Source organism: Pristiophorus japonicus, chromosome 2 (assembly GCF_044704955.1).
Source record: "Pristiophorus japonicus isolate sPriJap1 chromosome 2, sPriJap1.hap1, whole genome shotgun sequence".
Lineage (NCBI taxonomy): Eukaryota > Metazoa > Chordata > Chondrichthyes > Pristiophoridae > Pristiophorus > Pristiophorus japonicus.
Window position 1 is genome coordinate 122419975 of NC_091978.1, and position 24765 is coordinate 122444739.

The following is a 24765-nucleotide window of genomic DNA, read 5'->3' on the forward strand; positions in this document are numbered from 1 at the left end:
CATTCAATGAGTTCATGGCTGAACATGCAACTTCAGTACCCCATTCCTGCTTTCTCGCCATACCCCTTGATCCCCCGAGTAGTAAGGACTTCATCTAACTCCTTTTTGAATATATTTAGTGAATCGGTCTCAACATCTTTCTGTGGTAGAGAATTCCACAGATTCACCACTCTCTGGGTGAAGAAGTTTCTCCTCATCTCGGTCCGAAATGGCTTACCCCTTATCCTTAGATTGTGACCCCTGGTTCTGGACTTCCCCAACATTGGGAACATTCTTCCTGCATCTAATTTGTCGAAATCCATCAGAATTTTAAATATTTCTATGAGATCCCCTCTCATTCTTCTGAACTCCAGTGAATACAAGCCCAGTTGATCCAGTCTTTCTTGATATGTCAGTCCCGCAATCCCGGGAATCAGTCTGGTGAACCTTCGCTGCACTCCCTCAATAACAAGAAGACCTTCCTCAAGTTAGGAGACCAAAACTGTACACAATACTCCAGGTGTGGCCTCACCAAGGCCCTGTAAACTTTAGTAACACCTCCCTGCCCCTGTACTCAAATCCCCTCGCTATGAAGGCCAACATGCCATTTGCTTTCTTAACCGCCTGCTGTACCTGCATACCAACCTTCAATGACTGATGTACCATGACACCCAGGTCTCGTTGCGCCTTCCCTTTTCCTAATCTGTCACCATTCAGATAATAGTCTGTCTCTCTGTTTTTACCACCAAAGCGGATAACCTCACATTTATCCACATTATACTTCATCTGCCATGCATTTGCCCAATCACCTAACCTGTCCAAGTCACTCTGCAGCCTCATAGCATCCTCCTCGCAGCTCACACTGCCACCCAACTTAGTGTCATCCGCAAATTTGAAGATACTACATTTAATCCCCTCGTCTAAATCATTAATGTACAGTGTAAACAGCTGAGGCCCCAGCACAGAACCTTGCGGTACCCTCTAGTCACTGCCTGCCATTCTGAAAAGTACCCATTTACTTCTACTCTTTGCTTCCTGTCTGCCAACCAGTTCTCAATCCACGTCAGCACACTACCCCCAATCCCATGTGCTTTAACTTTGCACATTAATCTCTTGTGTGGAACATTGTCGAAAGCCTTTTGAAAGTATAAATACATCACATCAACTGGTTCTCCCGAGTCCACTCTACTGGAAACATCCTCAAAAAATTCCAGAAGATTTGTCAAGCATGATTTCCCTTTCACAAATCCATGCTGACTTGGACCTGTAGGCCCCAAGTTTTGCCATGATTTGCTCCTGATTTTTAGGAGCAACTGGTGTAGAACGGAGTATCTTAGAAATTGGAATTCTCGCCATTTAGTTTGCTCCAGTTCTAGTCAGTTAGAACAGTTTCACTTTGGAAGAGAATTTTTTTTTCAAAAGCGGGCTTGTCCGGCCACTTACGCCTGTTTTCAAAGTTTCGTTAGTGAAAACTTACTCCAAATTAACTTAGAATGGAGTAAGTGAAGATTGTTGTACGCTCGAAAAAACGTTGTCTACACTTTAGAAAATCAGGCGTAGGTTACAAATCAGGCGTAGAGAATGGGGGCGGGGGGGGGGGGGGGTTTAAAGGGAAGTTTATAAACATTAAACACTTCGGTTTTCCAAATAAAGATCCATCATCAATAATAAATGATAAAAACATCAATAAATCAACCAATAAATCAATCAAAAAAAATTAATAAGAAATATATATTTTTTTAAAATCAATAAATAAAACATTTTCTACTTACCGACTGCAGCACCGGGAGCCCTCCAACAGCGTGCTGGGATGCCCCCCCCCCACCCCCAGTATGTCTCTGTCAGTGTCTCTATCTCTCTGTCTGTCTGTGTGTGTCTCTCATTCTCTGTCAGTGTCTGTGTTTCTGACAGCGAGGGGAGGGGGAGGAGGGGGGTAGAGGGAGAGAGGGGGGGAGCAGAGGGAGGGATGGGGAGAAGGGGAGAAGCGGAGGGGGGAGGGGGAATGAGGAGAAGGGGGAAGGGGGGAGGAGGAGAAGGGGGAGGGGGGAGGAGGAGAAGGGGGAAGGGGGGAGGAGGAGAAGGGGGAAGGGGGGAGGAGGAAAAGGGGGGGAAAGAAAAAGGGGGGGAAGGAGAAGCGGGGGAAAGGAGAGGGGGGAAAGGAGAGGGGGGGAAAGGAGATGGGGGGAGGGGGGGAAAGGAGATGGGGAGGGGGGGAAAGGAGATGGGGAGGGGGGAGAAAGGAGATAGGGAGAGGGGGAGAAAGGAGATGGGGGGGAAAGGAGATGGGGGGAAAGGAGATTGGGGAGGGGGGGAAAGGAGGTGGGGAAGGGGGGAGAAAGGAGATGGGGAGAGGGGGGAGAAAGGAGATGGGGGAAAGGAGATGGGGGGGAAAGGAGATGGGGGGAAAGGAGAAAGGGGAGGGAGGCTGAACGGGCCGGGCCCGGCCGGGCCCGAGACTTCGGGCAGGGCCCAAGACTTTGGGCAGGGCCCATCCCCAGCACCAGATTTACAGGTAGGTGGCGTTGGGTAGGGTCGGGATTGTGGGTCGGGTCGGGGGGAGTGCGGGTCGGGGGGGCGGTGGAAGGGAGGTCGGTTCGGTTCCGGTCAGGGGGAGGGAGGGAGAGGGAGGTCAGGTCGAGGGGAGGGAGGTCAGGTCGGGGGGAGGGAGGTCAGGTTGGGTCCAGTCGGGGGGAGGGGGGGAAGCGGGAGTCGGGTCGGTGCCGGTGTTGGTGTCGGGTCTGGTCCGGAGGCGGGGGGCGGGGGGGGGCGGGGAAGCGGGAGTCGGGTCAGGTCCAGTCCGGTGGGGTTGGGTCGGGTCCGGTCCAGGGGCGGTGGGGTGTGGGGGGGGAAGCGGGAGTCGGGTCGGTGTCGGGTCCGGTTCGGAGGCGGGAGGCGGGAAGCGGGATTCGAGTTGGGTCGGGAGGAAGCAGGAGCTGGGCGTGGGAGGAGCCTTATTCACGCAGCCCCGGTGAGGCCATTCGGCCAGGGCTAGGGGCTGCGTGCTTCGGGCCCCTCCCACACAGTTTCGGGTGCCTGGAGCTACTGCACATGCGCGGCAACTGTAGAGCGCATGTGCAGAAGTCTCGGCACTGTTTTCAGCGCAGGGACCTGGCTCCGCCTCCAACAGCTCGTGCTGCGCTGCGCTGAGCTGCAAACGACCTGCAGGGAGCTGGAGAATCTGGAAGTTTTTTTTAGGCACACTTTGTGGCACGTAATACGGGCGTCCAGGTCGGGACTGCGCCGTTCTAGGCGCGGCTCGAAACTTGGGCCCATCATGTCACCTCTTTCCAAATGCGCTGCTATGACATCCTTAATAATTGATTCCATAATTTTACCCACTACCGATGTCAGGCTGACCGGTCTATAATTCCCTGTTTTCTCTCTCCCTCCTTTTTTAAAAAGTGGGATTACACTGGCTACCCTCCACTCCATCGGAACTGATCCAAAGTCTATGGAATGTTGGACAATGACTGTCAATGCATCCGTTATTTCCAAGGCCACCTCCTTAAGTACTCTGGGATGCAGACCATCAGGCCCTGGGGATTTATCGGCCTTCAATCCCATCAATTTCCCCAACACAATTTCCTGACTAATAAGGATATCCCTCAGTTCCTCCTTCTTACGAGACCCTCTGAGCCCTTTTATATCCGGAAGGTTGTTTGTATCCTCCTTAGTGAATACCGAGCCAAAGTATTTGTTCAATTGGTTTGCCATTTCTTTGTTCCCTGTGATGACTTCCCCTGATTCTGACTGCAGGGGACCTACGTTTGTCTTTACTAACCTTTTTCTCTTTACATATCTATAGATGCTTTTGCAGTCCATCTTAATGTTCCCTGCAAGCTTCCTCTCGTACTCTATTTTCCCTGCCCTTATCAAACCCTTTGTCCCCCTCTGCTGAGTTCTCAATTTCTTTCACACCCCGGGTTCACTGCTATTTCTGGCCAATTTGTATGCCACTTCCTTGGCTTTAATACTATCCCTGATTTCCCTTGATAGCCACAGTTGAGCCACCTTCCCTTTTTTATTTTTATGCCAGACAGGGATGTACAATTGTTTTGGTTCATCCATGCGGTCTCTAAATGTCTGCCATTGTCCATCCACTGTCAACCCCTTAAGTATCATTCGCCAATCTATCCGAGCCAATTCACGCCTCATACCTTCAAAGTTACCCTTCTTTAAGTTCTGGACCATGGTCTCTGAATTAACTGTTTCATTCTCCATCCTAATGTAGAATTCCACCATATTTTGGTCACTCTTCCCCAAGGGGCCTCGCACAACGAGATTGCTAATTAATCCTCTCTCATTACATAACACCCAGTCTAAGATGGCCTCCCCCCTCGTTGGTTCCTCGACATATTGATCTGGAAAACCATCCCTTATGCTCTCCAGGAAATCCTCCTCCACTGTATTGCTTCCAGTTTGGTTAGCCCAATCTATATTCATATTAAAGTCACCCACGATAACTGCTGCACCTTTATTGCATGCACCCCTAATTTCCTGTTTGATGCCCTCCCCAACATCACTACCACTGTTTGGAGGTCTGTACACAACTCCCACTAACGTTTTTTTCCCTTTGGTGTTCTGCAGCTTTACCCATATAGATTCCACATCATCCAAGCTAATGTCCTTCCTAACTATTGCATTAATCTCCTCTTTAGCCAGCAATGCTACCCCACCTCCTTTTCCTTTTATTCCATCCTTCCTGAATGTTGAATACCCATGGATGTTGAGTTCCCAGCCCTGATCATCCTGGAGCCACGATTCTGTAATCCCAATCACATCATATCTGTTAACATCTATTTGCACAGTTAATTCATCCACTTTATTGCGGATACTCCTTGCATTAAGACACAAAGCCTTCAGGCTTGTTTTTTTAACACCATTTGTCCTTATAGAATTATGATGTAGTGTGGCCCTTTCTGTTTCTTACCTTTGTTTACTTGGCCTTCCACTATTGCTTTTTACCTTTCTACTATCTGTTTCTGACTCCATATTAATTCATCCTGTCTCACTGCATAGGTTCCCATCCCCCTGCTATATTAGTTGAAACACTCTCGAACTGCATGAGCAAATGTTACCCTCAGGACATCAGTTCCACTCCTGCCCAAGTGCAGACCGTCCCTCTTGTACAGGTCCCACTTCCCCCAGAACTAGTTTCAATGTCCCAGGAATTTGAATCCCTCCCTCTTGCACCACTGCTCAAGCCACGTATTTATTCTAACTATCCTGCTCCCTCTACTCTGATTAGCACGTGGCACTGGTAGCAATCCAGAGATTACTACCTTTGAGGTCCTACTTTTTAATTTAACTCCTAGCTCCCTAAATTCAGCTTGTACGACCTCTTCCCGCTTCTTACCTATATTGTTGGTACCTACATGTACCACGACAACTGGCTGTTCACCCTCCCTCTCCAGAATGCTCTGCAGCCGCTCCGAGACATCCTTAACCCTTGCACCAGGGAGACAACATACCATCCTGGAATCTCGGGTGCTGCCGCAGAAACTCCTATCTATTCCCCTTACAATAGAGTCCCCTATCACTATAGCTCTCCCATTCCTTTTCCTGCCCTTCTGTGCAGCAGAGCCACCCATGGTGCCATGAATTTGGCTGCTGGTGCTTTCCCCTGGTAAGTCATCTCCCCCAACAGTATCCAAAACGGTATATCTGTTTTGGAGGGAGATGACCGCAGGGGATTCCTGCACTACCTTCCTGCTCTTGCCTTGTCCCTTGGTCACCCATTCACTATCTCTACTAACCCTTACCTGCGGTTCAATGGCAACCTCTCTGTCGTTGTCCTCTTTACACTGTTACAACCAAGCTTCAGAAACTGTAGCCCTGAAATCCTGCAGGGATTCAGCTAATCACTGCTGTAACTTTAGTGAGCAATTGAAGGAACCCCGAGAGAAACACCATAAATGGCTCAGGCAACAGGTGGAGAACAAGAGAATTGGAACCTGTAGCTCACCTGAATTATAATGAAGTGCGATGACAAATTTACCGGAATTGTATCTGGTTTGGGTGGCCAAGGAAGTTAGCTACTAAGGTTCCAGAGAGTTGGAACTAAGGGCAGTTTCTCAGAATTGTTGGAAGTGAATAGCAGTGCCCACATGGTTCTGTTCTGGAACAGCTTCTATTCAGTGTGTACATCAATAATTTGCATATAGGGCTAGCGGAAGTGATGTCTAAAATTGCTTGGACAAATGATACTAAAATAGGAAGTACATGGACCATGTACAGCAGGCACCTCAAAGCATTGGAGATATACCACCAATGCTGCCTCAGCAAGATCCTGCAATTCCATTGGCAGGATAGGTGCACCAATGTCAGTGTTCTTGCTCAGGTCAACCTCCCCAGCATCGAAGCATTGATCACGTTCGATCAGCTCCGATGGACGGGCCACAGAGAAACATAGAAACATAGAAAATAGGAGCAGTAGCAGGCCATTTGGCCCTTCGAGTCTGTACCACCATTCAATATGATCATGGCTGAACCTCTGTCTCAACACCATACTCCTGCTTTTTCCCCATACCCCTTGATGAAAAGAGTGTTTGAAGACCTGGCCCCCAAAACTGCCACCAAGCTCATGGTCTACAGGGCTGTAGTAATACCCGCCCTCCTGTATGGCTCAGAGACATCGACTATGTACAGCAGACACCTCAAGTTGCTGGAGATATATCACTAACGTCTCCGCAAGATCCTACAAATCCCCTGGGAGGACAGGCACACCAACATCAGTGTCTTCGTCCAGGCTAACATCCCCAGCATTGAAGCACTGACCACACTCAATCAGCTCCGCTGGCCAGGCCACATAGTCCGCATGCCAGACACGAGACTCCCAAAGCAAGTGCTCTACTTGGAGCTCTTTCACAGCAAACGAGCCAAAGGTGGGCAGCGGAAACGTTACAAGGATGCCCTCAAAGCCTCCCTGATAAAGTGCGACATCCCCACTGACACCTGGGAGTCCCTGGCACAAGACCGCCTTAAGTGGAGGAAGTGCATCCGCGAGGGCGCTGAGCACCTTGAGTCTCATTGTCGAGAGCATGCAGAAATCAAGCGCAGGCAGCGGAAAGAGCGTGCGGCAAACCAGTCCCACCCACCCCTTCCCTCAACGACTATCTGTCCCACATGTGACAGAGTCTGTGGCTCTCGTATTAGCGTGTTCAGCCAACAAAGAACTCACTTCATGAGTGGAACCAAGTCTTCCTCGATTCCGAGGGACTGCCTCTGATGATGATGATAATGATGATGACTGATCTTCTATCCACACACCATATTCCACTTTTCCCCATAACCCTTGATGCCTTTTGTTTCTAGAAATCTATCTATCCTCCTCTTAAATATATTCAGTGACTTGGCCTCCACAGTCTCCTGTGGTAGAGAATTCCACAGGTTCACCTGAAAAAATTTCTCCTCATCTCGGTCCTAAATTTCCTACCCCATATCCTGAGACTGTGACCCCTTGTTCTAGACTTCCCAGCCAGGGGAAACATCCTCCCCACATCCAGTCTATCCAACCCAGACAGAATTTTATACGTTTCAATGAGATCCCCTTTCATTCTTCTAAACTCAAGTGAATGCAGGCTTAGTCGACCCAATCTCTCTTCAGACGACAGTCCTGCCATCCCAGGAATCATGTCTGGTGAACCTTTGCTGCACTCCCTCTGATACATTCATAATAAAGGATGAAACTGAGTACTGTGTACAATGAGCAAGTGTGACCTTAGCTCCTTTAATGAGACTCCAGAGTGCAGGTACCTCGTGGGTGGCCTGCTTATATACCGTGCTCCCAAGGGATGCTGGGATCCCTTCGGACTCCAACAGGTCGGCCCTCTGGTGGTTGTGTAATACAGGTTACAAGGGGTTAAATACTTAACATCATTTCCCCGTGAAGTCAACAGCACACTTATTTACAAGGTGAGACAATCTGGGGTTTTTCACTCCCTTGTCGATCGCCTCGGTACAAATGCGGGAGTGGGTGAGTTGGTTAGTTCTTCACTGGGCTGCTGGGCAGCCAGCCTTGCCAGGCTGCTGGGGATGGTGAGTTCAGCTTCGTGGTCAAGCATGATGTCGGTTACCACTTGTGTGTGTGTTGGAGGATCAAAGTTGGTGGTGTCTTCTTCGGGTTGTTTGTAGCTGTTGATGAACCGCAATTTGATTTGGTCCAAATGTTTTCTGCACATTAGTTCATTGGCCAAGTTGACCTGAAACACCCTACTCCCCTCTTTGGCTATGACTGTGCCAGCGAGCCATTTGGGACCATGTCAATAATTAAGTACAAACACAGGATCATTGACCTCAATAATCACGTGACACATTTGCGCGGTCACACTTTGTTGATGTCGCCTGTCCTCCACGTAATCATGGAGATCAGGGTGGACAAGAGAGAGTCTTGTTTTGAGCGCCATTTTCATGAGCAGCTCTGCTGGGTAAACTCCGGTGAGTGAGTGGGGTCTGGTGCGGTAGCTGAGCAGTACACGGGATAGTACAGGGAGCCTTCCGACATGCGTTTCAGGCTTTGCTTGATGGTTTGAACTGCCTGTTCTGCCTGACCATTGGATGCGGGCTTGAACGGGGCAGATGTGATGTGCTTGATCCCATTGCGGGTCATGAATTCCTTGAATTCAGCACTGGTGAAACACGGCTCTTTGTCGCTGACTAGGACATCAGGCAGGCCGTACGTGGCAACCGTGGTTCGTAGGCTTTCAATAGTGGCCGTGGACGTGCTTACAGACACTAATGCACAATCCATTTTGAGTAAGTGTCCACGACAACCAAAAACATTTTGCCTAGAAATGGGCCCACATAGTCCACATGGATCCTCGACCACGGTTTGGAGGGCCATGACCACAAACTTAGTGGTGCCTCTCTGGGTGCATTACTCAGCTGATGCACGCATGACTCAGCTGATGCACGCATGACTCTAAATCTGAGTCGATACCAGGCCACCACACATGGGATCTGGCTATGGCTTTCATCATTACAATGTCTGGGTGGGTGCTGTGCAGTTCACAAATGAATGTATCTCTGCCTTTCTTGGGCAAGACCACGCGATTGCCCCATAATATACAGTCCACCTGCAGGGATATTTTGTCTTTGCGCCTGTGAAATGACTAAATTGCCTCCTGCATCTCTGCTGGGACGCTGGACCAGCTCCCATGGAGGACACAGTTTTTTACCAAGGACAGTAAAGGAACCTGGCTGGTCCAGGTCCTGATCTGGCGGGCCGTAACGGGGTCTTTTCGTTTTCGAATACATCCATTACTCCATTACCGTGAGCAAGTCCGCTGACTGTGCGATTTCCACCCCGGTGGTGGGCAATGGCAGCCGACTGAGAGCATCTACGCAGTTCTCTGTGCCCAGTCTGTGGATTACATAGTTGTATGCCCATCGTGAGCGCCCATCTTTGGATGCGGGCAGAGACATTGATGTTAATCCCTTTGCTCTCAGAGAACAGCGATATGAGTGGCTTGTGGTCAGTTTCAAGCTCAAACTTGAGGCCAAATAAGTGCTGGTGCATTTTCTTTACCCCGTAAACACACGCCAGAGCCTCTTTTTCAACCATGCTGTAGGCGCTCTTGGCCTTGGTCAAATTCCTGGTGCATAAGTGTTGCAAAATCCCCGATTCATTAGCCTGTTGTAACACACACCCGACCCCGTATAATGACGCATCGCAAGCTAGCAATAATCGTTTACAAGGGTTATACAGGACAAGCAGTTTGTTTGAAAACAACAGATTTCTGGCTTTCTTAAAGGCAGCCTCTTGTGAATTCCCCCATACCCAGTCATCTCCCTTGCGCAGTAACTCATGAAGGGGTTCTAGCAGGGTGCTTAACCCAGGTAGGAAATTACCAAAATAGTTAAGGAGTCCCAGGAACGACTGCAGCTCCGTCACATTCTGTGGTCTCGGCGCGTTCTTGATGGCCTCTGTCTTGGTGTCGGTGGGTTTGATGCCATCTGTTGCAATTCTTCTTCCCAAGAACTCGACCTCCTGCGCCAGGAAATACACTTCGAGCGTTTCAACCTGAGCCCCACGCGATCCAACCGACTAAGAACCTCTTCCAGATTCTTCAAGTGCTCAATGGTGTCCCAACCTGTAACCAGTATGTCATCCTGGAAAACCACGGTGCGAGGAACCGACATTGGCAGGCTCTCCATGTTCTGTTGGAAGATTGCCGCGGCCGACCGAATCCCGAATGGGCATCTGTTAAAGATGAACAGACCTTACTGCGTGTTGATGCAGGTGAGGTCTTTCGAAGATTCCTCCAGCTCCTGCGTCATGTAGGCCGAGGTCAGGTCCAGCTTGGTGAATGTCTTCCCTCCAGCCAGGGTCGCAAATAGGTCGCCTGCCTTGGGTAGCAGATACTGATTCTGTAGCGAAAAACAGTTAATCGTTACTTTATAGTCCCCACAAATTCTGACTTTAAGTACCGGGACAATCGGACTAGCCCACAAGTTGAATTCCACCGGCGCGATGATGCCTTCTTGCTGCAGCCTGTCCAGTTCAATTTCCACTTTCTCACGCATCATAGATGGTACCACCCATGCCTTGTGGTGGATGGCTCACGTACCGGGAACCAAATGGATCTGCACTTTCGCCCCCGAGAAGCTTCCAATGCCTGGCTCGAACAACAATGGAAACCTGCTCAGAACCTAGGCACATGAGGCGTCGTCGACGGACGAAAACGCTCGGATGTCGTCCCAGTTCCAGCGGATTTTTCCCAGCCAGCTTCTGCCAAACAATGTGGGGCCATCCCCTGGCACAATCCACAGCGGGAGTTCGTGTACTGCTCCACCATAGGAGACTTTGACTTCTGCACTGCCAATTACAGGGATTAGTTCCTTGGTGTAAGTCCTTAGTTTGATGTGAATGTGGCTGAGCTTGAGTCTGTGTACCTTTTTGCCCCACAGCCTGTCGAAGGCCTTTTTACTCAGTATGGACTGACTCGCATCCGTGTCCTGTTCCATAGATACTGGAATTCCGTTCAGTTCAACTTGCAACACTATTGGTGGACATTTCGTGGTGAATGTGTGTACCCCGTACACTTCTGCCTTCTTGGTACGAGTCTCCAATTCAGCCTGATCCACAATGGATCGATCTTCCTCTGCAACATGGTGGTTTGCGTGGTTTGCAGGGTTTGCAGCTCGCCTGCACATTCGCTGGAGGTGTCCCATTGTTCTGCAACCGTTGCACACATTGTGCTTGAAGCGGTACTGATGGGGCCGATGATCACCTCCACAGTGCCAACAAGGTGTTAACTGCCTCGCATTACTGATTGATGGCAGACTCTGGGTCATCTGAGGTTGGGCAGCAGCAACTGGCGTGTACGTTCTACCATGTATATTCCTGCTCGGAAACGACGTTACTTTATGCACAGTACTGGCCGAAACTTCTTTACTCTGCAAAATCTATTTGGTGTTGTCGCTGGTGGACATAAATGCCTGGGCTATCATTATGGCTTTACTTAGATTCGGAGTTTCAAAGTTAACAGTTTGCAAAGGATTACCTCATGGCCAATTCCTATGTACAAAAAAGTCTTTAAGCATTTATTCTAGGAATCCCTCAAATTCGTAATATCCTGCGAGGCGCCTTAGTTCGGCGACATAGCTCGCCACTTCCTGGCCCTCCGACCGTTGACACATGTAGAACCGATATCTCGCCATCAAAACGCTTTCCTTCGGATTTAGTTGCGCCCGGACCAGCGTACATAATTCTTCACAGGATTTAGCTGTTGGTTTTGCCAGAGCTAGGAAATTCTTCATGAGGCCATAGGTTGTTGCCCCACAGACAGCTGGGAGGATCGCCCTTCATTTGGCAGCGTTCTCGTCCCCTTCCAGCTTGTTGGCCACGAAGTATTGGTCAAGTCTCTCCACGAAGGCCTCCCAATCATCCCCTTCTGAGAACTTCTCCAGGATACCAACTGTTCTTTGCATTTTCATGCGGTTGTTCGTTACCTCATCGCCAATTGGTACATTTATAATAAAGGTTGAAACTGATACTGTGTACAGTGAGCAAATATGACCTTAGCTCCTTTAATGAGACTCCAGAGTGCAGGTACCTCGTGGGTGGCCTGCTTATATACCGTGCTCCCAAGGGATGCTGGGATCCCTTGGGACTCCAACAGGTAGGCTCTCTGGTCTTAGTATAATACAGGTTACAAGGGGTTAAATACATAACACCCTCTCTGGCAAATATATCCTTTCTTAGGTAACGAGACCAAAACCGCACACAATACTCCAGGTGCGGTCTCACCAAGGCCCTGTATAACTGTCGTAAGACATCATTGCTTCTGTACTCAAATCCTCTTGCAATAAAGGCCAACATACCATTTGCCTTCCTAACTGCTTTCTTCACCTGCATATTTGCTTTCAATGACTGGTGTACAAGGACACCCAGATCTTTCTGCACATCAACACTTCCCAAGCCATCAACATTCAAATAATACTTTGTCCTTATGTTTTTCCTACCAAAGTGGATAACTTCACATTTATCCACATTATACTGCATCTGCCATGTGTTTGCCCACTCACTCAACCAATCTAAATTGCCTTGCAGCGCCTTTGCATCCTCCTCACAACTCACAATCCCACCTAGTTTTGTGTCCTCAGCAAACTTGGAAATATTACATTTGGTTCTGGTACGTCTTTACTATACAGTATAAATGCACACGAAGCCCATGCTTGAGAGAAGGTCAGTCTGTGACCTGTCCTTTATTCCTTAGCACTCAAGTGATGAAGGTGGGTGGAGCTTCCCCTTTTATACCTGAAGGTCCAGGTTAGGAATGTCTCCCACCTAGTGGTCAGTGTTCTCACGGTGTACAACTTAGGTCAGTTTATACATGGGTTACAATGCTGGTTGAATACATGACAGGTTCCCTCATCCAAATCATTTATATATATTGTGAATAGTTGGGGCCTAAGCATTGATCCCTGTGGTACCCCACCAGTCACTGTTCACCATTTTGAAAAAGACCCTTTTTTCCTACTCTCTGTTTCCTGTCAGTTAACCAATTTTCAATCCGTGCCAATACATTATTCCCAATCCTTTAATTTAGCATGCTAACCTCTTATGTGGGACTTTATCAAAGGCCTTCTGAAAATTCAAATACACAACGTCCACTGGTTCTCCCTTATCTATTCTATCAGTTACATCCTCAAAAAACTCCAGGAGGTCTATCAAACTTGAAAATGGTTGGGTTGAACACCAGTTCTGAGGAACTGTGTAGTGATGTCTAGCCACCAACAATCAGAGAAATCAGGAAGTAGTGTTTGTATGATACCAAACTTGGGTTTTAAAACCTTGTAGATTGTAGGAGGAAGGGAGGACTTAGATAGGTAGAAATTCCAAGGACCCCCAGGTCCCTCTGCACCGCAGCATGTGTAATTTCTCCCCATTCAAATAATATTCCCTTTTACTGTTTTTTTTCCCAAGGTGGATGACCTCACATTTTCCGACATTGTATTCCATCTGCCAAACCTTAGCTCATTCGCTTAACCTATCTAAATCTCTTTGCAGCCTCTCTGTGTCCTCTACACAACCCGCTTTCCCACTAATCTTTGTGTCATCTGCAAATTTTGTTATACTACACTCTGTCCCCTCTTCCAGGTCATCTATGTATATTGTAAACAGTTGTGGTCCCAGCACCGATCCCTGTGGCACACCACTAACCACCGATTTCCAACCCAGTTAAATATCCAGATATGTGACATCTTTGTGTCCAGAGATTATCAACAGTTGCTGTGTGAACACAATGTTAGTATTCTTTTTGCTCATGATGGACTGGCTCGCACCTGTGTCCGGCTCCATTGACACCGGGAGTCCATTTAGTTCAACATTCAGCATTATCGGGGGACAATTCGTGGTGAATGTGTGCACTCCATGTACCTCTACCTCCTCAATCTGAGGCTCTGGTTCGTCATGATCCTCCGTGGATCTGTCCTCCTCTGCAACATGGTGGCTTGCAGGTTTAACAGGCTTTACAGCTCGCCTGCACACTTACTGGTGGTGTCCCATTGTTCCACAGCACTTGCAAATGTACTCTTTGAATCGGTATGAATGGAAATGAAGATCACCCCTGCAGCGCCAACAAGGTGTTAATGGCCTTGCATTCATCACCCTTGATGGTGGACTCTGAGACATCTGCGAACGCATAGCTGCACATATGTGTGACCTGTCCTGTACGTTACGATTTGAAAACAACATCACTTTGTTCACAGTACTTGTAGTAGCACTTGTGTGCTGAGAGATTTGTTTTGTATTGTCACTGGTGGCAATGAACGCCTGGGCTATCGCTATGGCCTTGCTCAAGGTTGGGGTCTCTGCAATCAAAAGTTTGTAAAGTATGGTTTCGTGGCCAGTGCCAAGTACAAAAAGTTCTCTGAGCATGTGCTCCAAATGTCCTTCAAATTCGCAATGTCCTGCAAGGCGTCTTAGCTCGGCGACATAACTCGCCACTTCCTGGCCTTCAGACTTTTGTCGGTGTAGAACATGTACCTCATCATCAGAAAGCTTTCTTTTGGGTTCAAATGCTCTCGGACCAGTGTGCACAAATTGTCGTACGATTACTCCGAGGATTTCGCTGGAGTGAGCAGATTCTTCATGAGGTCATACGTTGGTGCCCCACAGATGGTGAGGAGAATCGCCCTTCGTTTGGCAGCGTTCTCTTCCCCATCTAACTCGTTGGCCACGAAGTATTGGTCGAGTCGCTCCACAAAAGTTTCCCAATCATCTTCCTCCGAGAATTTCTCCAGGATGCCCACTGTTCTCTGCATCTTTGGGTTCGCTATCGGTATCTCGTTGCCAGTTGTTGTGTATGGAGAAAGAGTCAGACTGAACACTGTGAGCTCAAAGTAAAGTGTGACCTTAGTCTTTTATTGCAGGTCTCCAGAGTGCCTCTCCAACCTGTGAGGCCTCCGTAAATACCTGTGCTCCCAAGGGATTATGGGATCCCTTGGGACTCCAGGGGATGAGCTCTCTGGTGGCTGTACAGAGTAAATACAAGTATATAACAGTTTTGGTCTCCATATTTAAGGAAGGATATACTTGCATTGGTAGCTGTTCAGAGAAGGTTCATTCGGTTGATTCCGGGGATGAGGGGTTGACTTCTGAGGAAAGGTTGAGGAGTTTGGGCCTTTACTCATTGGAATTCAGAAGATTGAGAGATGATCTTATTGAAACGTATAAGATTATGAGAAGGCTTGACAAGATGGATGCAGAGAGGATGTTTCCAATGATAGGGGAGACTAGAACTAGGGTGCATAATCTTAGAATAAGAAGCTGCCCATTTAAAACTGAGATGAGGAGGAATTTCTTCTTTCAGAGGGTTGTAAATCTGTGGAATTCGCTGCCTCAGAGAGCTGTGGAAGCCGGGACATTGAATAAATTTAAGACAGAGATAGACATTTTCTTAACCGATAAGGAATTAAGGGGTTATGGGGAGTGGCAGGGAAGTGGACCTGAGTCCATGATCGGATCATCCATAATCATATTAAATGACGGAGCAGGCTCGAGGGGCCGTATGGCCTATTCCTGCTCCTATTTCTTCTGTTCTTTTGTTTTTATGTTTTTATATCACTGCTCAAATAGCAAGGCAATCTCTCAGTGTTATAGATAATATTCTCCCCTCAATTAACACCATCAAAAATAAATTAACTGGTTACCTTGCTGCTGTTTGTGGGATGTTGCGAACACAGAATGTCTGCCATGTTTGCTTACAAAAGAACAGTTACTTCTGAACTAATTAATTGTGTGAAATGCTTTGAAGCATTTTAACACAAAATACTATATAAATGGAATTAATATGATTATAATAGGTTTATTGCTATAAAGATTGCTCTTATTTAAGTTTTATTAAATTCAATGACTGGGTACGAATAGACAAGGTGACATGCCTGGTACGGTCGGGCTTTCTTCTGACACAATTGCTTGGTGCTCACAGCTGGGGAATCTAGAACCAGGGGTCACAGTCTCAGAATAAGGAGTCGGCCTTTAGGACTGAGATAAGGAGAAACTTCTTCGCTCAGAAGGTGATGAATCTTTGGAATTCTCTACCCCAGAGGGCTGTGGAGACTCAGTCTTTGATTATATACAACACAGTGAACGATAGTTTTTTGGATATTAAGGAAATCAAGGGATATGGGGATAGTGCAGGAAAGTGGAGTTGAGGTAGAAGATCAGTCATGATCTTATTGAATGGCGGAGCTTGCTCGAGGAGCCGAATGGCCTACTCCTGCTCCTAATTCTTAAGTTCTTATGTTTTTACTCATGGCATATTGCACTCGAGACCATGGGAGATGTTCAAATGTCTACTATCAAAGGCAGCAAATACCACATTGTCAGATCATTACATTCAGGTCACAATTATGTACTAGTAAGATTATACACAGTGAGAGTAAGACACAGCAAAATACTAATAGCTACACTTTTGAACCTTTATGCTGGTAATGCATGTCGGAAATTCTGTTGCTAGCATCATAAAACTGAAAATCACCTCTTCTGTATAAACTGGTCAAAAACAAGAAAAGGCCAGAGAATTTGTAACTCTTTTCAGTCATCATCATAGGCGGTCCCTCGAACGAGGATGACTTGCATCCACATGAATTCACAGATGTTTCAATGAAGGACCCGATGTTCCAATCCTGAACTCCAATTGAGGGGGTGGAAGATGCCTGTGCATGGATTTTTTTTAACATGTGGTGACCATTACAATTCAGCCACCACATGGGCTTGACAGTAGCCAGGTTAACCAGAACGACTGGAGACCTGCTCTGCTGCACGGACCTAGTGCGCACATTATCATTGTACTGACAGAATTTTACATGGGTGATGACTCCACTCACACTTCTGACTGGTTTCTGTGATGGTGGGGACCTCAAGAGGAGGCCGATGGATCATCCACTCTGCACTTCTAGCTGAAGATGGTTGCAAACTCTTCAGCCTTGTCTTTTGCACTTGTGTGCTGGCTCTGCCATCACTGAGGATGGTGATATTCATGGAGCCTCCTCCTCCTGTTAGTTGTTTAAGTGTCCACCACCATTCACAACTGGATGTGGGAGGACTGCAGAGCTTTGATCTGATCCATTGATTGTGGGATTGCTTAGCTCTGTTTATAGCATGTTGCTTCCGCTGCTTAGCAGGCATGTAGTCCGGTGTTGCAGCCTCCCCAGGGTTGGTACCTCATTTCTAGTACACCTGGTGCTGATCCTGGCATGCTCTTCTCATTGAACAAGGGTTGGTCCTCTGGCTTGATGGTAATGGTAGAGTGAGGGATATTCCGGGCCATGAGATTACAGAATGTGGTGGAATACAATTCTGCTGCAGCTGATGGCCCATAGTGCCTCATGGATGCCCAGTTGTGAGCTGCTAGATCTGTTCTGAATCTATCCATTTAGCACGGTGGTATTGCCACACAATACGATGGAGGTTGTCTTCAGTGTAAAGATGGGATTTTGTCTCCACACTGATTGTATGCTGATCACTGCTGCCAATGCTGTCATGGACAGATGCATCTGTGACAGGTAGATTGGTGAGGACGAGGTCAAGTAGGTTTTCCCCTCATGTTGGTTCTCTCACCACCTGCTGCAAGGCCCAGTCTGGCAATGATGTCTTTCAGGACTCGGCCAGCTCAGTCAGTAGTGGTACTACCAAGCCACTCTTGGTGATGGACATTGAAGTCTCACAACCAGAGTACATTCTGTGTCCATGCTACCCTCAGTGCTTTTTCTAAATGGTATTCAACATGGAGGATTACTGATTCATCAGCTGAGGGAGGCTCAGGTGGTAATCAGCAGGAGGTCTCCTTGCCCATGCTTGATCTGAAGCCATGGGACTTCATGGGCTCCGGAGTCAATGTTGAGGACTCCCAGGGCCACTCCCTCCTGTCTATATACCACTATGCCGCCACCTCCGGTGGGACGGAAGATACCCAGGAATGGTGATGGAGGAATCTGGGACATTGGCTGAAAGGTATGATTCTGTGAGTATCACTATGTCAAGCTGTTTCTTGACTAGTCTGTGGGACAGCTCTCCAAATATTTGCACAAGTCCCCAGATATATATAATCCCCTCGTATACAAAATTAAAACATAAAATACACAACAAATCGATCAGCATCTATAAAGAGAAAAGACAAGCGAATATTTTGAGTATAACCTTTTGTCAGAACTGAAAACCGAAAGAGAAGCAAGCATTTGAGTGTGATTGGGAATAAAAGGAGGTGACAAAAAAAACATCAACAGAGGTTAATTGTCTGAATAAGCTGCAAACTGGTAAATAGAAAACTGTTGGATGATGTAATAGATCATCCCAGTGAGGCAAGGTAAAGGCATTAAAGGGTTATGTAAATAGGTGAGGGAGAGGCCCACACAAAGAAAAATGTAGAAAATGGAAGAAATTGGGAAAAACAGAGAAACAAATGACAGAAGCATGAGATCTGAAATGAAAACAGAAAAAAAACTGGAAACGCAAACAAGTTTAACTTCCTCTCTGTTGTAGCTCTCTCCCCCCTTCTCCTCGGTGCCCAAATTTCCCAAACTCCCCACTGGTCATCTCAGTTTTTAAAATGATCCTCGTAAATCAAATGGTGTTTCTTTCTAATATGTCTGGGCTCACTGTTCTTATTTTCAAAGTGCACTGGGAATGACAGATTTACAAGGAAAAAGAACGTGAAAACATTGAGTAACATTCGTATAAGTATGACTTTTGTTTCATTGTTAACATTAGGTTTGTGTTTATTATAAGTTACATTTTTTGATTTTTTTAATCTGCTGGTCGCTTGTGACATTGCTCAAGAAATAATCTGGGATCTGGAGGCCAGACTATCATGTGGGCCCAGAAATTTCACTGCAGTTGTTCAGTCTCTCACCAGCGTTACAGTGGGCGATTGGTGGAATCCCCAGAAAATTGCGGTAAACAGGCAGCATTTCCATGGGAGTTCCACTGGAGTTGTGATGTCCCCTTCCTTCCCAAATTTTTTAGCGCAGTCGCATTCTGAGTTCGTGAGGGGCACACAGGAGGGATGGAGGCATGAAGTTAGCTTTAAAATTAAAACCACTAGACCTTGAAAGAATTAGGGGGAGAAATGGCCTCCTTTGCGTCTCTTGCTAGCGCCTCCAAGTGGGGGTGTCAGTAACGGGGCACTAAGGACTTACCGACCGGGCGCGGCAAAATCACTGGCATTCACGAACTTCCCTGGCCAGTTTGTACTGGTACTAAAACTTACCATCTCGATCTCTTGCGACCCGGAGATCGTGATGTCATCCGGTGCACAGCACCCTGTTATTGCTGTGGATGTAATATTCGCTTCCGCCCCCTGCAGCATCGACAGGCGTCAACAATGGAAGCTGAGGAGGCGTTGTCACCTCGGCTGGCTGTTTGGGGAGCGCTAATTAAAGGCAGTGGTAGTAAGGTAGGCTCAAATTTAATTATGTCCGTAGTGTGTTGCATTTTGATTTCTTTGGAACCCATGATTGGAACACTCTCTTAGAGTGTTTGTGGCTGCTATGCGTGTATCGCAGGTGCCGTCAATGAACATATGTAGCCTTCAGCTTCAATGATCGCAGCATTGGCCCTTCCCTGTAAGGGAGGGAAGGAACCTGTAAAACCGGCAGTGCTGCACAGAACATTGCTCAGCACTCTGCCACTATCGCCCCTCTCGCTCCCTTTAGCATTCTAAGAGAAGTGGTAGCGCTTGATTTAGCTCATCACTTCCCTCTTGGAGCACTAAAGCGGAAGGTCCCAGCAGAATCAAACATGTAGCGGCAGGCAATATATTTATGATCCCCAAACGGGGCGCTACGCAATTTCTTGTTCCTACTATCTGTTTATTAGCTCCAAGAATGCGGCAAACTGTCATGACAGTTGTTGAGAGTTTTCCCTGGACCTGATTTCCAATCAGAAGGCAGAATGTGGGAATAAAACAAAAAATGGTTTTCAATTTGGATGGACAAGATGTGCCTGACGTACCAGAATTTTGTTTATGGTTAACAAGGCTTCATATGATATGACTTCCTCTTTGTAAATCTTGTTCAAGGGGCATTAATCCCACAGGGCTGACAAATTGTTGTAAATGCCAGGATGGAGTTTGCACAGCCTCTCCCCCCCACCCGCCGCCCCAGCCATTTGTATTGTCTTGATGGGAGCCCGAGTGTCTATCTCGGTTGTTTGCCTTCCTCCAAGGCTGCAAAGTGCAACGAAGGTGTGCCAGTCCAGGAGAAGTGTTGAAGTCCGCTCCCCACCACTCCCGAGAAAGAAACAAGTTTTTCAAGGATCGAGGCCTCTAAAAGGTCAGGAGTTCAGGCAGTCAGAGCAGCAGTTGGGAGCAGCGGGAAGTCGAGGATCGCGGCCTATGAAAGGCCACGAGTTCGGGCAGTTGGAGCAACAGTCGGGAGCAGAGGCAGGTTGAGGATCGAGGCTTATAAAAGGCCAGGAGTTCAGGCAGTCGGAGCAGCAGTCGGAGAAGGCTAGCTGGTGCAGGGACAAGAGTAAACAAAGAAGTAATAAGAAATCAAAGTGTAACATCACAGCCAAACGAATAAGCGATTGGCAGGTGGATTGGTGAGTATTTAATCTTTTTCATTTTCTTTTTCTTTTCTTGTCAGTCGGTAACCTTTGGCATTGTTGCCAAATTAAGTTAATTTAAGGGTTAAGTCATGGCAGGAGAGCCCAGACCCATGTCATGCTCCTCCTGTGCTATGTGGGAAGTCAGGGACGCTGCCAGTGTCCCTGACTACTATGTGTGCAGGAAGTGTGTCCAGCTGCAGCTCCTGACAAACCTAATTGCGGCATTGGAGCTGCGCACGGATTCACTCTGGAGCATCCACGATGCTGAGGTTGTCATGAATAGCAGTTTTAGCGAGTTGGTCACACCGCAGGTAAAGGTTACACAGGCAGATAGGGAATGGGTGACCATCAGGCAGAGCAGTGGAAGGAAGATAGTGCAGGGATCCACTGCGGTCATCTCCCTCCAAAACAGATATAACATTTTGGGTACTGTTGGGGGAGATGACTCATCAGGGGAAGGCAGCAACAGCCAAGTTCATGGCACCATGGGTGGCTTTGCTGCACAGTAGTGGGAGAACTATAGTGGTAGGGGATTCTATTGTAAGGGGAATAGATAGATGTTTCTGTGGCCGCAATCGAGGCTCCAGGATGGAGCAAGGGTCAAGGATGTCTTGGAGCGGCTGCAGGGCATTCTGGAGGGGGAGGGTGAACAGCCAGTTGTCGTGGTGCATATAGGTACCAAGGATATAGATAAAAAATGGGATGAGGTCCTACTAGCTGAATTTAGGGAGCTAGGAATTAAATGAAAAAGTACGACCTCAAAGGTAATAATCTCAGGATTGTTACCAGTGTCACGTGCTTGTCAGAGTAGAAATAGCAGGATACTTAAGATGAATACGTGGCTTGAGGAATGGTGCAAGAGGGAGGGATTCAAATTCCTGAGACATTGAAACTGGTTCTAGGGGAGGTGGGACCAGTACAAACTGAACAGTCTGCACCAGTGTCCTGTGGAGAGTGTTTGCTAGTGCTGTTGGGGAGGGTTTAAACTAATATGGCAGGGGAATTGGAATCTATGCAGGGAGACAGAGGTAAATAAAATGGGGGCAGAAGCAAAAGGTAGAAAGGAGATAAGGAAAAGTGGAGGGCAGAGAAATCAAAGGCAAAAATCAGAAAGGGCCACATCACAACATAATTCCAAAAGGAAAAAGCGTATTAAAAAAAACAAGCCTGAAGATTCTGTGTCTCAATGCGAGGAGCATTCATAATAAGGTGGATGAACTAACTGCGCAGATAGCTGTTAATGGATATGATGTAATTGGGATAACGGACTCTTGGCTCCAGGGTGACCAAGGCTGGGAACACAACATCCAAGGGTATTCAATATTCAGGAGGGATAGACAGAAAGGAAAATGAGGTCGTGTAGCGTTGCTGGTTAAAGAGGAGATTAACGCAATAGTAAGGAAGGACGTTAGCTTGGATAATGTGGAATCTGTATGGATAGAGCTGCGGAACACCAAAGGGCAGAAAACGCTAATGGGAGTTGTGTACAGACCATCAAACTGTCATAGTGAGGTTGGGGATGGCATCAAACAGGAAATTAGGGATGCGTGCAATAAAGGTGCAGCAGTTATCATGGGTGACTTTAATCTACATATAGATTGGGCTAACCGAACTGGGAGCAATACGGTGGAGGAAGATTTCCTGGAGTGTACAAGGATGGTTTTCTCGACCAATACGTCGAGGAACCAACTAGAGAGGTGGCCATCCTAGACTGGGTGTTGTGTAACGAGAAAGGATTAATTAGCAATCCTGTTGTGCGAGGCCCCTTGGGGAAGAGTGACCATAATATGGTAGAATTATTCATTAAGATGGAAAGTGACAGTTAATTCAGAGAGTCCTGAACTTAAAGAAATGTAACTTCGATGGTATGAGACGTGAATTGGCTAGGATAGACTGGCGAATGATACATAAAGGGTTGACGGTGGATAGACAATGGCAGACATTTAAAGATCACATGGATGAACTTCAACAATTGTACACCCCTCTCTGGCGTAAAAATAAAACGGGGAAGGTGGCTCAACCGTGGCCAATAAGGGAAATTAAGGATAATGTTAAATTCAAGGAAGAGGCATATAAATTGGCCAGAAAAAGCAGCAAACCTGAGGACTGGGAGAAATTTAGAATTCACAGAGGAGGACAAAGGGTTTAATTAGGAGGGGGAAAATAGAGTATGAGAGTAAGCTTGCAGGGAACATAAAAACAGACTGCAAAAGCTTCTATAGATATGTGAAGAGAAAAAGATTAGTGAAGACAAATGTAGGTCCCTTGCAGTCAGAATCAGGTGAATTTATAATGGGGAACAAAGAACTGGCAGACCAACTGAACAAATACTTTGGTTCTGTCTTTATTAAGGAAGACACAAATAACCTTCCAGAAATACTAGGGGACCGAGGGTCTAGGGAGAAGGAGGAACTGAAGGAAATCCTTATTAGTCATGAAATTGTGTTAGGGAAATTGATGGGACTGAAGGCCAATAAATCCCCAGGGCCTGATAATCTGCAGTGTACTTAAGGAAGTGGCCCTAGAAATAGTGGATGCATTGGTGGTCATTTTCCAACATTCTCTGGACTATGGATCAGTTCCTATGGATTGGAAGGTAGCTAATGTAATCCCACTTTTTAAAAAAGGAGGGAGAGAGAAAACAGGGAGTTATAGACCGGTTAGCCTGACATCGATAGTGGTGAAAATGTTGGAATCAATTATTAAAGATGTAATAGCAGCGCTTTTGGAAAGCAGTGACAGGATCGGTCCAAGTCAGCATGGATTTATGAAAGGGAAATCATGCTTGACAAATCTTCTAGAGTTTTTTGAGGTTGTAACTCGTAGAGTGGACAAGGGAGAACCAATGGATGTGGTGTATTTGGACTTTCAAAATGCTTTTGACAAGGTCCCACACAAGAGATTAGTGTACAAAATTAAAGCACATGGTATTGGAGGTAATGTATTGACGTGACTAGAGAACTGGTTGGCAGACAGGAAGCAAACAGTAGGAATAAACGGGTCCTTTTAAAAATGACAGGCAGTGACTAGTGGGGTACCGCAAGGTTCAGTGGTGGGACCCCAGCTATTTGCAACATACATTAAGGACTTAGACAAAGGAATTGAATGTAATATCTCCAAGTTTGCAGATGACACTCAGCTGGGTGGCAGTGTGAGCTGTGACGAGGATGCTAAGAGGCTGCAGAGTGACTTGGACAGGTTAGGTGAGTGGGCAAATGCATGGCAGATGCAGTATAATGTAGATAAATGTGAGGTTATCCACTTCACTGGCAAAAACACGAAGGCAGAATATTATCTGAATGGTGACAGATTAGAAGGGGAGGTGCAACGAGACCTGGGTGTCACGATATATTAGTCATTGAAAGTAGGCATGCAGGTACAGCAGGTGGTGAAGAAGGCAAATGGCATGTTGGCCTTCATAGCGAAAGGATTTGAGTATAGGAGCAGGGAGGTCTTACTGCAGTTGTACAGGGTCTTGGTGAGACCACACCTTGAATATTCATGTTCATGTAGAGAACCTGTTAATGTGTTGTCAAACATTGAAATTTTTATTTTGAACACTTTGCAGCAGATTTTTGGGTCTTCTGCGCTCTGTTTTTTGCCCCGGAGTGGCAGCAATGGCAACCGTGCGGTCTTCTGGGCGGGTGGTCAGCCTCCAGCGCCCGGCAGAAATCCTCGGGTTTAGTTTTGCGGCGTTGTGGTGTAGCACCGCCCGGAAGAGCTGTGCTGGTGTGCAATGCTTCTGGTTGTGACACCGGCGCGACATTTGACTCCAGCCCAACCCGTACACCCCAAAGCATGCCCCAAAGTGCACCCCGCTGTGAACGCCTGGGAAATCAGGTGGTCCAACGATACTGACTGCAGAAAGGCAAGTAATGGACTCCTAAGGTAAGTGTGATTGTTTTTTCTTTTAATTTTCTTTGAGATTTATGTTGTGGTGGCATGGACAATGTTTTGACAATGTTTCTGTTGGTTTTTTAAATATATTTTTTTCTCCCCAGGCGTCTCTCGGAGCGCTCCTGGCCCGGTTCTTTAGATCGCGAGTTCCCCATGCTAGTGCCAAAGAGAGATGTACAACGCCTCCCTTAGCACTGCACATCCCGACTCATGGCCCAGCTGCCCAATTTTACTTACTGAGGCGCAAACTGTTCCCGGGCGCAAACGTTACCGTCCCGCCGCCATTACTGCCCCGAAATCATCAAAGCTGTTCTTGGACAGATTTGTCTGCA